Below are 17,295 nucleotides of genomic sequence, written 5' to 3'. Positions count from 1 at the left end.
TCATTTATTCATTTCATTTATTCATTTCATTTATTTATTTATTTCATTTCATTTATTCATTTCATTTTATTTATTCATTTTATTTATTCATTTCACTTATTCATTTCATTTATTAATTTCATTTCATTTCATTTATTCATTTCATTTATTCATTTCATTTCATTTATTCATTTCATTTCATTTATTCATTTCATTTCATTTCATTTCATTTATTCATTTCATTTCATTTATTCATTTCATTTCATTTATTCATTTCATTTCATTTATTCATTTCATTTATTCATTTCATTTATTCATTTCATTTATTCATTTCATTTATTCATTTCATTTCATTTATTCATTTCATTTCATTTCATTTCATTTATTCATTTCATTTATTCATTTCATTTCATTTATTCATTTCATTTATTCATTTCATTTATTCATTTCATTTATTCATTTCATTTATTCATTTCATTTCATTTATTCATTTCATTTCATTTATTCATTTCATTTCATTTATTCATTTCATTTCATTTCATTTATTCATTTCATTTATTCATTTCATTTATTCATTTCATTTATTCATTTCATTTATTCATTTCATTTATTCATTTTCATTCATTCAATTTATTTATAACATTCGTTCATTTCATTTATTTATTTTATTTGTTCATTTCATTCATTCATTTCACATTCATTTCATTTATTTATTTCTATTTATTCATTTCATTCATTAATTTTATTTATTCATTTATTTCTTTCATTCATTCTATTCATTTATTTTATTTTTTATTTTATTCATTCATTTAATTATTTCATTCATTTCATATATGTTTTACTTTATGATTAATTATCATTTTATCTACTTAGAAACTATTATAATACATGGTGATAATACAAATATCTTCATTTTAGCCGATTTTAAAATTGGTTATCGCAATTTTTTTAACCAAAAAAATAATCCACAAGCCTCGAGATTTAGTGAATAGATGCCCAAACATTTGTGCTATTATTGAGCAACTTTTTGTGTTTAGTAATTCATCTAGATATAATACTGATTTATTAAAAAGCTCAGTAATTTTATATCGCTACAGGGGTTGCCGTTGTTTTCAAACAACTACTCACTATATGAGATCACTAAATACGTCAACAACATATTTTATATTTTGTTCCCAGTCAATTCGAATATCATCAAAAAATAAAAAATTCTTTCCATTACATCACATTCTCATTTAAAGCGATCATTTATTAAAAATATAATTCTTTACACATAACCTATAATATATATAATAAAAAACAGAGGTATATCTATAAAATTATTTTAAAACATTCTGAATAGATTTATTTGCTTAATAATTTTGTGCACCATAGGTATTATATAAAAAAAATTACAAATTATTGAGACAATTAATTTATAGCCATATATGTTTAATATATTTAAAATAATAAATGGGCATCGTTCCAACAATTTAAAGATGCGATTTACATTAATTATTATTTTTTTTATATCATGAACATTTTTAGTCTTTTCAAAATCACACAATGATGGTCATTTTAGAAGAGAAAATTAGTTAAAGTTATTTATAACCTATTTCATTACTTTTGATTCCATATTACTTTCCAATATAGGGCAAAATTATCCTCGTCAAGAATAATTGAGTAGTCTTTTATATAAAAAGATTAATATTTTCTTTTTATTGAAAAATAGTTTATAGATATTCTTTATATATTAAATAATATATTTTTATGCTATATAATAAATGCACAAAATTATTTTATGCAAATAAATTTATTTAAAATTTTAGTAATATTATAGATATTCCGTTGACTTTTAATGTAATTTTATATTTAATTTAAAATTATTTAATATGATAATGTTGGTTTTATATTATAATTTTTTCTAGAGAACTGTAAAAATAATTAATAACATTTTTTTAAATTTTTTTAAATTTTTTTTATGATGCTCAAATTGAATAAGAACAAAATATTTTTCAAATTTTATGCTTTTCTAATGTGAATTCCGAAAACAGATGAGAACCATATATTAATCCCGGTCGGTATTATCATAAAAGTTATTAACAATCTATTATTTCTTCAATCATTTGTTTCGATTGCCATCTCGGTTTCCTTTAATATCCACCCAAATTAAATCTCTCAATTTTTTTCAAAGCATTTTAACTTATTTTACTCTTCTTCCTTAAATATAAATATTTTATGTTAAAGCGTAATTGTTAGAGGATTATAATAACTGATGATTTATAATATCTACAGTCACTTAACACCTTTTATTCTCTCATTTAATTTTATTTCTCTCTATAATTATGTTAGGACTCGTAAATATTTAGATATTTCTTAGAGCTATTTGAAATTCTATATCCCAGTATGGAGCCTGATAATTAATTTCCTCAATCTAAATAGTTTTATATTTAGTCCCGGAAGCTGATAATAAAATATTAACTTTTTATAATTAATTATCATTTTATCAACTTGTCAGCTATAATATTATTATTAAAAGGTAAAAAGCTTGGTCAGCGTCTAAAATAGCGGAGTGGGATGGGGGTAACAATTTGCATCCAATTTTTCTCGAGGGAGGGGGGGGGGGTTAGTTGTTTTTAATGGGGGTAGATAAATTTTTTGGGAGGTTGCCTATTTTTTAGATGAAATAGGACAAATATATTGCTGTAAAAATTAATACTTACATTATAGACATAAAATACAATGATATTCCTGACCATCGATCAAATCATATTGCAAACAATCATAGATATTATTTTCCAAATAATACGTTCTGTTATCTTTTTAAATATAATTTAAAAGGTTTCGATATTCTCAGCAAGCTCATTGTGCTATAATAATGTGTAAAGAGGGTTTTTAATTGAATTCATTATCTAAAAATAACCTTTTTATATTTACAAAATTTTTCGAGTTGGCAGTAAAGATAAAATATATTCAGTTATTCTTTATCTCTGTAAGGTGTATCATTATAATTAAAAAGGTGTTAATATTAATGAGGGGGGGGGAGAGATATTATAAGATTAAATCTGCTCATTAATACTTTTTATACTGGATTTTTTAGCACTTAGGTTTTTATTCACTATGTTTCTTGTTTTACACTTTTTTATATTTTATTTTCTCATTTTTAAAAACATAAAAAAAAAATAATCTTTCAAAACAAAAAAACGAAAAATGAATATAATTATTTCAATATTATTTTTTCTATCAATTATTCATTATATAATAAAAATAAATAAATATAACAGTAAGGATAGGTTTTTGAGGGGGGTTTATATCCAGTGAAGTTCCAGTTATGTAGACGCAGAGTGTGGTTACTATTAACCGTTTAAAATGTAAAACACATCGATTCTATTCAACTAGGCATTATGAAAATGATTATCTAGTTCTCTACTTGGTTAAATTTAAAATTATTTTAAAAATAGAAATGCAAATTGTTGAATAAGTTGATCGATGTTACTTTATTATTTATTTTGGCAATTGATTTATTTTTTTTATATATCAATTTGTATTTAAATTTACCTATATTATATTATTCTACAAACAAAATACATATTATTATATACTTACAAGGTACCTCATATCTTTAAATAAAAAAAATATTTTCAAATTACATTTTACTTCCATCCATTACCTTTTAGATTAATATGTTAAATGATAGAACAAGATGTATCATTATTGGCATTTTAATATTTTTTCAAAACTTTATATATAATTATTAGTATATTTGAAAAGTGATTGTTTTCTTATTTTATTTATTCTATTTAATCATATATTATGTTCTAAGGACCAAATTTCTCTTCATTAGTGTAACAAAGGATTTAAACTAACATAACTAAAACACCCCTCATTAAATTATAAAATCAGAATATATTTTTATATCTGTTTTTACATCCAAATAGGGTTTGAGAAGGAGTCTTTGTCTTTTTTGTGTACTCAAGTTTTTGCATTCTATCTAAAGATTGTGTATAGCGTTCTATATCTCATCTCATATTTTGAATAAATTTTTTGACCATTCAAATCGGCAGGTATTTGTATCCATATAGTTTAAAGAAAGAATTCTTGAATTTTGTTAAAATGCATCATCATATCTGGATTATAGATATAGCATTCAAATTTTATCGTAAATCTTTTCATAATAGTTGAGGAAGCTGAAGGATAAATAATTTATATATACTTGATTATTAATTTACCTACCTATCAACGATTTATATGTATTAACTAATCTTGAATATCAAATCCTTCATTGTATTATATCTTTCTTCTACAAACAAAATACTGATTTTTATATACTATACAAGGTATGTCACATCTTTAAATAAAAAAAAATATTTTCAAATAACATTTTACTTAGCTTTTAGATTAATAAGTTAAATGATAAAAATAAGATGTATCACATTATTAGCATTTAAATATTGCCTCAAAACTTTATATATAATCATTAGTTTATTTGAAAAGTGATTGTTTTCTTGATTTTTTATTTTATTTCATATATTTTTGTTCTAAGAACCAAATTTCTCTTCATTAGTATAACATAGAATTTAAACTTACGTAACTAAAAATCCCTAATCATAAATTTATAAAATCAGCATATATCTTTATATCTGTTTTTACATCCAAATAGGGTTTGAGAAGGAGTCTTTGTCTTTTGTGTGTACTCAAGTTATTACATTCTATCTAAAGATTTTATGGGGCGTTTCACTTATTCTTCAATTCCTTTACCAAATTCGATAGGATTTGAAAGTTCCTAGCTCGTCTTTATATTTTCTTAAAATTGACCTATTACCAGAAGATATACTCAATGATTAAAAATATTTTTTTAAAAAATGCATAGAATGTTTACTAAAGTTATATTATTATGGCGCTATCCAACAAATATACAAAGGCTGAGCTTTGCTTTAATTTTGGCTGGCAAGGATACCTCTGCCAAATACTTTGTTTTTCGTAATTATATGTAAACTTACATTTATTAAATAACTAGCCGAAGATGAACCAGGTTTAATATAATATTTACAAAAAATTTGTATCTAATTAATTATATTTTCTATCCTAATTTAATAACTTCTTAAACTTTATTACTTTTCAAACTACATTCTTCTTATATCTTATCTGTTTCTCATTTAACTTGCTGAGACATTTTCCAGATGTACCAAATGTATCAATATATTTTTTCGACTATTCAAATCGGCTAGCATTTTATCCAAATTTAGTTTAAAAAAGAATTATTGGTGTTGTATAGATGCATCATCATATCTGGATTATAGATATAACATTCAAATTTAATGTATATTTATCTTTTGAAAACCTTTATATATAGTTATAAACATAAGGATATTTTTAATTGATTAGGTATTCTGAAAGTTATTGTAACTCTATTCCTAAATACATTAGTTATATATTCAAAGCGATAAATTAGAGAAGTCATATTATTTTATAAATCATTTTAAGAGTATATCTTTTCGTAATAGTTGACCAAGCTGAAGGTAAAACTATCTATATAATTAAAATCATTTTACATACCAATCAACTATTTATATGCATTAACCTTATCCCTGTATATCATCCTCCTATATTGTATTATATCTTTCTTTTTCAAATAAAATACTGATTTTTTATTTTATTCAGGGTACCTCGTATCTTTAAATAAATAAAAAATACATTTTACTTCCATCCATAAGATTTTAGATTAATGTTAAAATGATAGAGCAAGATGTATCACATTATTGGCATTTAAATATTATCTCTAAATTTATATATAATTTTTTTTTATTTGAAAAGTGATAGTTTATTTCATGATATTTTTATTTTATTTAATTATATTTTGGGTAATGTTTTGGTAATCATCCCTCAAGTTGAAGTAAGCTAAGGAACTAAATATCAATTGTATATCTTACCTTTTCTTCGATGAATCTGATTGAGATTTATTTGTCAAGGTATTGATGTCCCAACAATTTGAGGCTTCGTCCAACAAACTATCATTATCAATAAATTATTTATGAAATGAACTGTTTTACCGTTTGTAGAAAATATAAAAGGAACAAGGAGATTATACATTTCAGATCTCAGTCCTAAACCTCTAGATTTGCAGGGAAGAGTTGCCTGAAACCATGAGTTAGAATCAAATTTAATATTTTGTAACTCTTGCATCATTCTTAAAATATTTTGTAACTCTTGCATCATTCTTAAAATATTTTGTAACTCTTGCATCATTCTTAAAATATTTTTTTCGTATTCTTTTAAAAGAGTTTCAAACTAGAAAACATCAAATGGTTTTAAAAATTATTAAATTAGCGTAATCAAAAGAGCTTTTATGATGATAAATGATACTTGATATGATAGGTAATATACTTAAAACTGGTAGTTAGAGAAATATTGATTGTAGATGATTATTTAAAAATCCAAAATAATTTCTGGATTTCCTAATTTATTAAAATCTCGTCAGGGTATGTGTCAAAAATTATATATAATTTGAAGATAGATAAATTTCGCATTTTTGATATTTAGGGATAAATTGAGTTGATTAAAATGTTAATAATTATATTAGGGCATTCCTGAATTGATGAAATGATAACAAAAATAATATAATCATTTAGTAATAAATGTGAAGATTGAGTTTGCACGGATGAGATAGATTTTTACAATATAATTTTACATCATTTAATTTTCTTAAGAGTTAACTATATATACTTTATAAAATACTGATTATGATATTCATAAATAAAAAATTTTCAGATCTTAGCTAGCTAATATTAATAAATCCTATTAATGACTTTATTTACAAGAAAAATTTAATAAAAAGCAAAGAGAAAATTGTATGTCCGATAAATTAAAACTTAAAAAAATATATGAACATACAGATTTCACGAAATCGAGACTTAAAAACTTTTTTAATTTAAATATAAAAAAATTTCTCCAAAATTTTGAAATGAAAATATTCGTCTGGGTATGATTTCCTTTTTTCTGAGAAGCAACCTTTTAACAAATTTTTTTTTCCCGGTCATGGGTTACTTTATTTGAATATTTACTGATATGATATGATGTCAAAATGTATTAGCAAATAATTAATTTTTTAAAAAGGTAAAATAAATAAAGGTGAAAATGGTACTTTAAAGTTTATTTTTTTTAACTAATGAAATTCTAATTATTATATTTTATATTTTTAATAATTTATATAAAGATATATAATTTTAAGGTTATTTTGATTTCATTAAAAATCAGATAAATATTTATAAAATATTAGTTTTAATAATAAATTGTATGAATTATGAATAGATTTCGAGAGCACATTTTTAATATTATGATATCAAGTTGAGATTAAAAATTATATGAGGTTTTTAAATAAAAGAAAGAATTAAAAATAAATAATAAAATAAATAAATACTAAGGATTTAAAGTCACTTTTAAGTAATTCTTTTACATATAGGAATTGTGTGGTGGGATTCATTAAGAAATTTTAGAATCGATATGAAAGAATAAATCAGGTTGAATAAGATTTTTATTTTAATCAAAAGGAAACTTTTTTGGTTTTTTAATGTCGATTTTTATAATGTAGATATATCATCAGACAGTCAAATATATACTTTTTAAATCAATTGAATATAATATGATATGATGTGAAATTTACGCCTCAAACATTAAAACTTTTAAAATCAATTGATCATAATATAATATGAAATTAACGCATCAGACAATAAAATATAAATATTTAAATGTTATTTTACAATCATTTAACAACAAAATATATATTAAAAAATATTTTAACTTTCAATATTTTGAAAATATTATTATTAATTTTATAAATTAAAATATTATTTTGTATCATCATTTTTATACTATAATAACTAAATATCATATTAATGATTTCGTTTATATTTTCTGGAAATATGTCGGAAAAAATTAATATTCTAACAATACATTATGAGAAAAAATTATAAGTACTATATTCAGTGCTGGAAAAATAAGATTTTGAAAGCAAATATTTAATTAATAGCCTTTAGGTAATATAAAAATTCTTGGTTGATATAGACTCGGGTCATCCATGGCAAATCGATCAAAAAAAACACCCCATCGGCCGACCGTTATTAAAATTGTTAAAAATAAATGGAATTATTTAGATAGGTATATAAATGAAAAAGATGTTTATTTTAGCTCGCTAACACATCGGGTTCCCGAGATATAGGGGTTCAAAAGTGTAAAAAAGAACCACTTGGGAATCTCTAAAATTTTTATAATGCTTATTTCTCAAATATTATTTATAGTAAAAAAATGTATGATAAATCATATTGTAGATAAAATATATCCCTAAAGGGCTATCAAAAATATAATAAAAATTGGCGCCATTTTGAGTCTTTAATTTTTGGTTTACCTATCTTGCTTCACCTCTATTTTTAAGCAAAAAATTGAGTTTGTTTTCGAAATTTATTTTTTGCTTTTTATTTAGACACCTTTTATAAATATATATACGATGTCAAAACCTTGGCGACGCTATCGACTTTTCTGAAATATACATTTTTACCAAAAATTGAAGAACAAAGTAGATGGCGCTAATGATTGAAAAATATTATTCTTAAGGAAATTGAAAATATTGATACGTTTATAAGAAATGTGATAAATTTTCCAGTTCTGCGCCCCCCCCCTACCTACCTTAAAATGTTTTACATTTTTTAGATCTCTACTTTGCTACTTAGCAAATGACTAATTAGCTCGATAATGTATAACAGCTACAGTAAAAACAAATATTTTACTAGGTATATAATCGATTATATTTTACAAAATAAACTGTTTAAAACGATCTCTCTTTCTGCGTAATATTTTTAACTTGTCCGTTCAGATTAATTTTAAATAATTCAACCCGTCTGCATATCGTCTGTCTACCAATAACATTCTGGATTTTGAGAGTGCAAAAACATATATTCTAGGTGCAGATCAATTAAAATTTTATTTTATATCACAGATGGACGTACCAAATATTAAAATGTTGCAACCCATTTAATCTACAGAGACATGCTTATTATCACGAGAATCTAAGAAAGATTCTACCCTGGATGACCCAAAAAATTTTACCATTCAATTTAGATATGTTAATATGCTCTTCGTGCCGACAAAAATTAGCAAACATTCCTTATACTTCAAATGACAATGCAGATATTGATTCTCCCCCTCATATAATTAATCAAGAGGCTATTGATAACATTAAAATATATCTACAATCAAATGGGAAAACTCTCATTAAAAGAAAAGGCTTATGTGAAAAGAAATATTCAAAGAAAAAAATATCTAGAGTAAAAAAAAGTTTAAACGACTAAAATTATATTATTATCTTCGATGAAAAATTCGATGAAATTCTAAATATCTTAAAAATTATAAATTATATGAAAGATATTTATTATGAAAATTTGTTACATTATTAAGTGTCTAATGGGCATATGCCCACTCTGCTCTTCAGTTTAATTAGTAAATTTAATAGAAATTCGAAATTTTTTAAAAAGTGAAAATATCCGGTTATTGATAAGTTAGCAGCAAAATTTTAACCATAATCCGTAATTTCATAAAGAGCCATCTATTTTTTTCATCAATTTTAGAGATAGCGCCGCCAAGGTTTTGATATCGTATATATATTTAACAAGGTGTCAAAATAAAAAGCAATAAAAAAATTTCGATAACAAACTCCCTTTTTTGCTTAAAAACACAGGTAAAGCAAAATAGGTAAACAGGAAGTTAACGGTTCAAACTTATTCAAATTTTTTATTGTTTTTAATAGCTCTTTAGAGATTATTCTTACCTACAATTTGATATATTATATATTATTTTACTATAAATAGTTTTTGAGATATAAGCATTTTAAAAATTTTACAGATTCCAAAGTGGCTCCTTTTCGCACCTTTAAGTCCCTAAAACTCGGGAACCATGTGCTAGCGAGCTAAAATAAACGGCTTTCTCACTTTCTTAACTATCTAAATGATTCCAGATTTAACAATTTTAAAAGGGGTCGGCCTAATCGTGATCGATTTGACGTGGAAGGCCCATTTGCTTTATAATGTATGTGAAAGTAATTAAATGACCTTGCAATAATTTAATTGACCCAATTCCTTTTTTAATGGGAGGCAGGAAGTTGACATTCACCGTCTACTGATGCCCTTCATAAGATGTGTACCTGATCAGGGCGCATAGCATGGATACGTTATAAGTTATCATTTTGAACCTAACTTTAGGTTCTGTCCTGCTTTGCTTAGGTATGCATGACATCGTTTCCAATATGAAATTCAAATTTAATCTTCACCTTAACATTTTGTACCTGGAAAACGGAATCTGTAGGGATTAGTCTGGTAGACGGTAGTAATGATTGAGTATAAATAAGTTTGGTAAGTAGTAGTAATTGTGAATATATATTTAAGTTTGGTAGACGGAAGTAGTGATTGAGAATATATGAGCTTGGTAAGCGGTAGTATTGATTAAAATATATATTTTATTGTTAACTATATAACTAGTCTGAATTCTTTCATATATATGTGTATATAAATTAATGTTTTTAGAAAAAGATTTTTATGTGTTTAAATATCATTTTACAGTCAAATATATAATTGATAAAATAAATTGAAAATAATATAGACGCCTCATAACATATTAACATTTAAGTAAACATTTAACAACTATTTAGTCCTAGAGCTAATTTGTTGGAGGCCATTGTTTCCTAATTAATGAATCCAACTATTTGTCTTGTTTTAAATATGGATAAAACATAAATGAGTTTTTTAAATGAATCTCCAATATTTAAGTTTATTGATCTTTCGTCCTCTTTTGAAATACCCATCGCCTAGAGAAAGGAATTATTTGTTTAAAAAAATTGGAAGCAATATTGCATACCAGCCCATCAATCTAATATATTTAATATTAAATCGCTATGACTTCCTTAAATTTTAAAACTTTTTAGAGCCTCATCTTCATTTATTAAACTTTTTTCCCTTTTAGATTTGAAATTAAAAACTTTCTTAAGGTTATCTTAAACATTCATTTTTGTCTGAGTTTAATTGGGCTATTGTCCAACCTACCAAGGAATGTAGTTTTCGGTTTCTCCACCTTAATTAATTTCGTTGTCAGCCTTCCTCTTCTTGTTTTCAATGTGAGGTCTTTATAAGTAAGTATTTTTTATAATTTTATTATCAGCATATCATAAGTGCACAAAAACTATCACTAAGTCATTCATCAATAAAATACATGATAAAAATATCAATATCAAAAATCTACTTTTTCAAAATCACTGCTATATATATCTATTTTCTTAATCTATAAAATAAATACTTAAAATAATTTTCAATCATTAAGTTACGCAAAATGAAAATATGTTCTTTGTTTAAGATTAAATATAAATATAAATTAAGAAACACAAAAACAAACAAATATATCAACCTTAATAATGTTTTGTTTGTTCCGGTAGTCTCAGATACCTGTAAATCATTTGGACCCCAAGCCCTAAAATTATTCAAAACAGGGCAAAGGTTACGCTTAATCACAGATGAAAAAAGCAGGCTTCTACCTTCGACAGAAAATATTAACTGAAATCTTTTCTAACTGCATATCCATACATGGGTCTATAAGCCCCGTTGATCATACCTAATTAAATGTTTAATTATTATTTTATTTAATATAGTTTTTATATGAATTTAATTTTACAAAATTACATGTTATTTTAATTAATAAAAATGTAAATTGTAACAATTTTTTTAAGTTAAGAAACAAAATCTTTATTGTTATTGCCGTTAGGTATAAAATAATTAACTTTGAAATAAAACAAAACTTAAAATAAATATATCTAACAATTTTAAAATTATTCTCTTTATTCAATACACTAGATATATCAGTTATTTTACAATAAGGCTTAGGATTTTTAGGGAAGTTTGCATCGAACGAATTATCTATCATTACCTCTCGTTCTATACTGTGAGTATATATTAAATGAAGGTTCCGGTAAATACCATAAATCAAACCTTAATAATAACGATCACAAAGTTTTTTACTATGTAAACCAAAGATAAGTTTACGAATTTCTTCAAATCCATACTATAATAATCTCAATTTACATTCGATATAGGAACTTATTCTTTAGTGGACTAAAGCTTAAAAGGAAATTCTTGTATTGTAAATCAAAACATGGTGAACAAATATTGATTCCTGGGGTAGGCACTGTCTTTACTTTCGATCTTGCCGAGACCCTTTCTCACAACATACCAAAAAATTATCTAATTTTCTTTACAACCTCGGCGGGCATTTTACGCAAATTTATTTCATAAAAAGATTTTTTGAGTGCTATAAAATGCATCATCATTTTAGAGAGAAGGAATGCATTTTAAAAACATGTCGATATGGATATATAGGAATTAAATAAAATTAATATATACTATTAAGGATATTTCTAAATACATGTATTTTTATTTAAATATCTACCTCTCCAATTATTTTCCCAAATCATTCATAAAATTATCCGAAAACTTAATTAATATGGAAATATTATATTTTTCAAAACCCCTTTTGAATTTTTAATCCGGATTATGGATAAACTACTCATATTTTAATGTATCATTCTTCTTTTAAAATACCGTATATGAAGTTATAAACATATTTATTCTATTGTTTACCATTAAGTATTCTGAGAAACTCTCTATATATCCTTTGTTATATTGAATAATAATAAAAAAATAGAAAAATCATTTATTAAAATCAATTTTAATTGTAAATATTTAATTTAGTTGAGGTAGCTGAAGGTAAAAATATATTTATTCACACCTTGTACCAAATATCTGTCATTATACTATTTATTTAAAATAACTGTCACTGATCAATTTTCTTATAATATATTGTCTTTATCTATATTTGAAATCAAACCGATTTTTGAATTATTACATTTAAAGTAATATGTGATATCTAAAACCTTATTTAATACAAAATTATTAATAATCATTATATATATATTTATATATGATGAATTCCATATCAAATCAATCACTTTCCAAAAACATGTATTTTTATTTAGCTATCTATCTCTCCCATTATTTTTCCAAATCGTTCATAAAATTATCCGATAACTTAATTCTTATTGAAATATATTTTTCAAAATGCCTTTTACATTTATAATGGGATTATGTGTATACCACTCAATTTTAATGTATCATTTTTCCTTTAAAAACTCTCATATAAAGTTGTAATCATATTAATTCTATTGTTTACCATTAGGTATTCTTATAATTCATAGAATTTTAAAAATAATAAAATAGAAGAATCATATAATTTTATAAAATGATTTTTAAATCGTAAATATTTTTATAAAAGATGAGGTACCTGAAGGTAAAACATATATATTCTAGCTTTGTAATTGATTATCATTTTATCTTCCAATCATTATTTGTTTGAAAAAGCTAACACTGTTTATCAAATTTTATAATAATATATTATATCTTTATCTCTACTTAAAATTAAACTGATTTTTGGGTAAAATTTTATTACATTTATAGTAATATGTTATTTTGGAAAACGTTATTTGATTAAACATTATTGATAAGAATTTTTAAGTCATGTCAATGGATGAATGTAAAAAAAAAAAATTTTCTTTATAATTAATAATCATTATATATGTTTGGTGAATTCCATATCAAAACATATATTTATTTATAATTCAATATATAATATTATAATTGCAAAATTTATTACGACCATTTTTGCATTTAAGATTGTTCTTCTCTAAATACCTTATAAATCTTTAAAATTAATAAAGTATTATACAAATATTTTATTCGCATTAAGCATGAAAGAAAATTCAAAATTATTCACTTTATTCTTATATGTTTAGATTTTTTTTAGATCAATTCAAGACATCTAAATAAATAATAGCATTTATTATTTATTCTATGTATATAAAACGGAATTGCCCAGTATAGCGGATGTCTATATCTATGATAAAAATTATTTAAGAATATCTCTAACTTAATAAATTTTATAATCAAAAAGATATAGATACTTTAAAAAATTTGTGTTTAGATATTTTAAGATAATGAACATGTGATATATGGCTTTGGTCTTCATATAGCAATTTGTTAAACAACTACCATATTTCATATGAATCACTTTAGATACATCATTACAATATTTTTAAATTATAAACTAAGTTATAGATATAATTATAGAAATATCGGAAAATGTAAACAATGATGATTCTACACAAGGAGAATGTAATTATAAATTTAAATTAAGTGTTACTCAACATGAAATACAAATAATTACTGCAAAATATAAAGAATACAAAAGATATATGGTTCTATGGACATCATATAATTTGTCAAGAATCTAAAATTATATTATATAATTATATTTTAATCACATTTATAAATTATATTATTTCACATTCCATATTAATCTGTTGCTAAATTTAGAATATTTTATAATATTTTTATATTAATGATAGATTCGATGAGCTATACGAAATGGATGTTTGATAGCCTTATTTATTAAAAATATATAAATGAAATATTTATTCCATTGAACAATTATTTAGTTTAGATAATATGATAATAAGACACGACAAAATTTTTGAAAATTAATAATATAAAAAAGTAATACTGATTTATAATGTTGATTTATTGATATTTACTAATTAATTTTTTATTCTGATATTGTTTTCATTATTATAATATACAATTTTAAAAAATATATTTTTATATCCCATTATCTTATTTAACAATGTCATTTTCTAAAATTTATTATTTTTTATAACATATTTGTCTAAAAATAAAACTTGATACATTTGATCTTGAATATTTAAAGTTTTTGTATTTTGTTCGTTAGATATTTTTCTTAAACATAACAGTATCTTGTATCTTATTAAAATTTTTCCTGAGTATAATATCTTTTATCTTAAATACAAAATTTTAAAAAGCATCTATATGTATCCGGATGCAATTTTCTGAAAATTTGCCCAACCCTGAAATAAAATATTATATATTACAAATCAATTACAAATCCAATCATTTTTCTATTAATTGGCTTAGAATAATTTTATTGGTTATAATTTTTAGAAAATTCGTAATATTTTTCGGTTATATTCAATTGTGGAGAATACGGTGGTATAAATATGATATTTTAATAATTTTCACATATTATCCTCGCTCAATGAATAGAAAAATTTCCTATTATTATGCGATAGGTAAATTATTTATTATCCACCCCGATAGATTTTTTATGGCCATGAAAGCCCCATATAATTGTAAACTTTTTCAATCCACTTATTCACATTGCAAACTGATATATTGTTCTAAGAGGTAATTTAAGATAGATCCTTTTTCTAGGGTGCCCATCTATTGCGAATTAATGTAGGTATTAAACCGTGTCTCGATGAGAAATATTGTACACTTTTTTCAATATTCTATTAGAATTTATATTTATAATTTGAATGAGATTCTCACTATACCCATAATTTAATTACATATATAGAATTTTAAAAGGAAAATAATAGAGGAATTATATAATTTTATAAATCATTTTAAATCATATATCTTTTTGTAATAGTTGGGGAAGCTGAAGGTAAAAAAACTATTTTCTGTCTATATTATTAATTATCATTTTAAGTAACTATCAACTATTTATTAAACCTATTCCTGTATATCAAATATTCCATTTTTTCTTGAAAGTAGATGATCGTCTTTGTTGGATATTTTTATTTTATTTAATCTTATATTTTTGTTCTAAAGACCCCCTTTTTTTATAATGCAAAAAAAGAGTTAAAATAATTTAGATTAACCACCCCAATCACAACATTTATTTAATCAACTTGGACTTTTATATCTTATTTTTATATAACATGTATGTTTTTGGGAGCCTTTATGTTTTGTGTTTGCACAATTAGTTGCATCCTGTACAAAGATGGTGGACGGCGTTTCCTATGGTTACCTTCAATTTCTTAAATTTAGATAGGATTAGAGTCTAAGTAAAGCTCTGTAGGTTCTTGATAAAATTGAACTCTTACTATACCACAAAACTTCTAAGATAAAAATATTAAAAAAATAAAATGAAGTTTATTTAAGTTAATTTTTTACGGTTCTGCTAACAATATATACAACGGCTAGACTTGGCTAAAATTTTAACTGATCAGGAAACATCTGTAATTTGTTTATCCATGCTAAAGAGAAATATCTTAAATGTAAACTATATTTATTAAATAACTCCCAGAAGTAGTACCAGGTATAATATAATATTTATAAAAATATATGTACCTTATTAATAATATTTATTATATTAAATGGATTTTACCCATTAATGATGTACAAATTCTTAAAACTTACTTGTCAAACTTGTTTCGTCGAATATTTTTGTAATTACACGTGGCACATGAAGATAAAAAAATATTATTGCTTTTAGCGCCTCAACCCTTTACTTATAATAGTTCAGTTTGAATTCAAATTCATAATAGTTAAAGTTCGGTTACGATTTTGAGAAAAAAATGATTCGTTTTAGTTCAGCTAATTGTAAGTGTTTTTTATTAAAGCAACACCATCATATTTGAATTATAATTATGATTCGTATTTTTTAAATTTTTGTCATGAAATTAATTTATTTATCTATAAATAATATATAAAAAATATATAAGAATCATAACTCTGTACAAGAATTTAATAAGTTTTTATTCATAATCTTAATGACTGTTTAATAAAAATATCATAGCTATATTTCGATATTTATGGCAGAAAAGATTTAATTATTTTATAGTTGAGAATCATGTTCCTTAGAATAATGCCTTTGAACATATCTTTCCAAATTAGTTCCATAGTCACCTTGATTTTGCACTTATCTCTATTACAGACTGATTCATTTAAAATAACATAAGTAAAAAGGAAACAAACTGAGTTAACTCTGATGCCGACCATTTGAATTTTTCCAAAAAAAAAATAAAAATAAATTTCTATTTTTTCTCTATATTTTCAATATAATTACAAAAAATTAAGGTCAGAGCTAACAAATATTCTGAGATTATTTGATAAACTAATTAGAATTTAATATCAATTTATATATCTACATAATATGAATATTATTAATTTAAAGATTTACAATTCTTCATATCTAGGAAATAATTTAATATGCAAATCAACTTTACGATGCATTTCAAGATAACACAAAATCTATTTTAATAATAAAGTGTATTTATCTTTGTGCGGATTGGCCTGGATTTATTTTTAAAAAATTTTCGGCCTGGCTTGGCCTAGCCCGGATTTTTCTAAAATATATTATATTTAATTTTGATTTTTATAGCTTATAATGGCG

General features: G+C 23.2%; 1 long non-coding RNA gene across 1 annotated transcript in view; it reads left to right on the top strand.

The window, feature by feature from the left end:
- The window catches only part of LOC135930443 (uncharacterized), a 33,530-nt gene extending 18,971 nt beyond the window's left edge, over nt 1-14,559 (top strand). Inside the window, exon 4 of the long non-coding RNA XR_010572769.1 lies at nt 14,447-14,559. This is a non-coding gene — a long non-coding RNA (uncharacterized LOC135930443). The remainder of the gene's footprint in view (nt 1-14,446) is intronic.
- The last annotated feature ends 2,736 nt before the right edge of the window (nt 14,560-17,295 follow it).

Source organism: Gordionus sp. m RMFG-2023, chromosome 5, assembly GCF_954871325.1.
Source record: "Gordionus sp. m RMFG-2023 chromosome 5, tfGorSpeb1-WG-v2, whole genome shotgun sequence".
In the NCBI taxonomy this organism is placed as follows: Eukaryota; Metazoa; Nematomorpha; class Gordioida; order Chordodea; family Parachordodidae; genus Gordionus; species Gordionus sp. m RMFG-2023.
The sequence above is the reverse complement of the archived record's forward strand: the minus strand, read 5'-3'. Positions and strand labels throughout refer to the sequence as shown.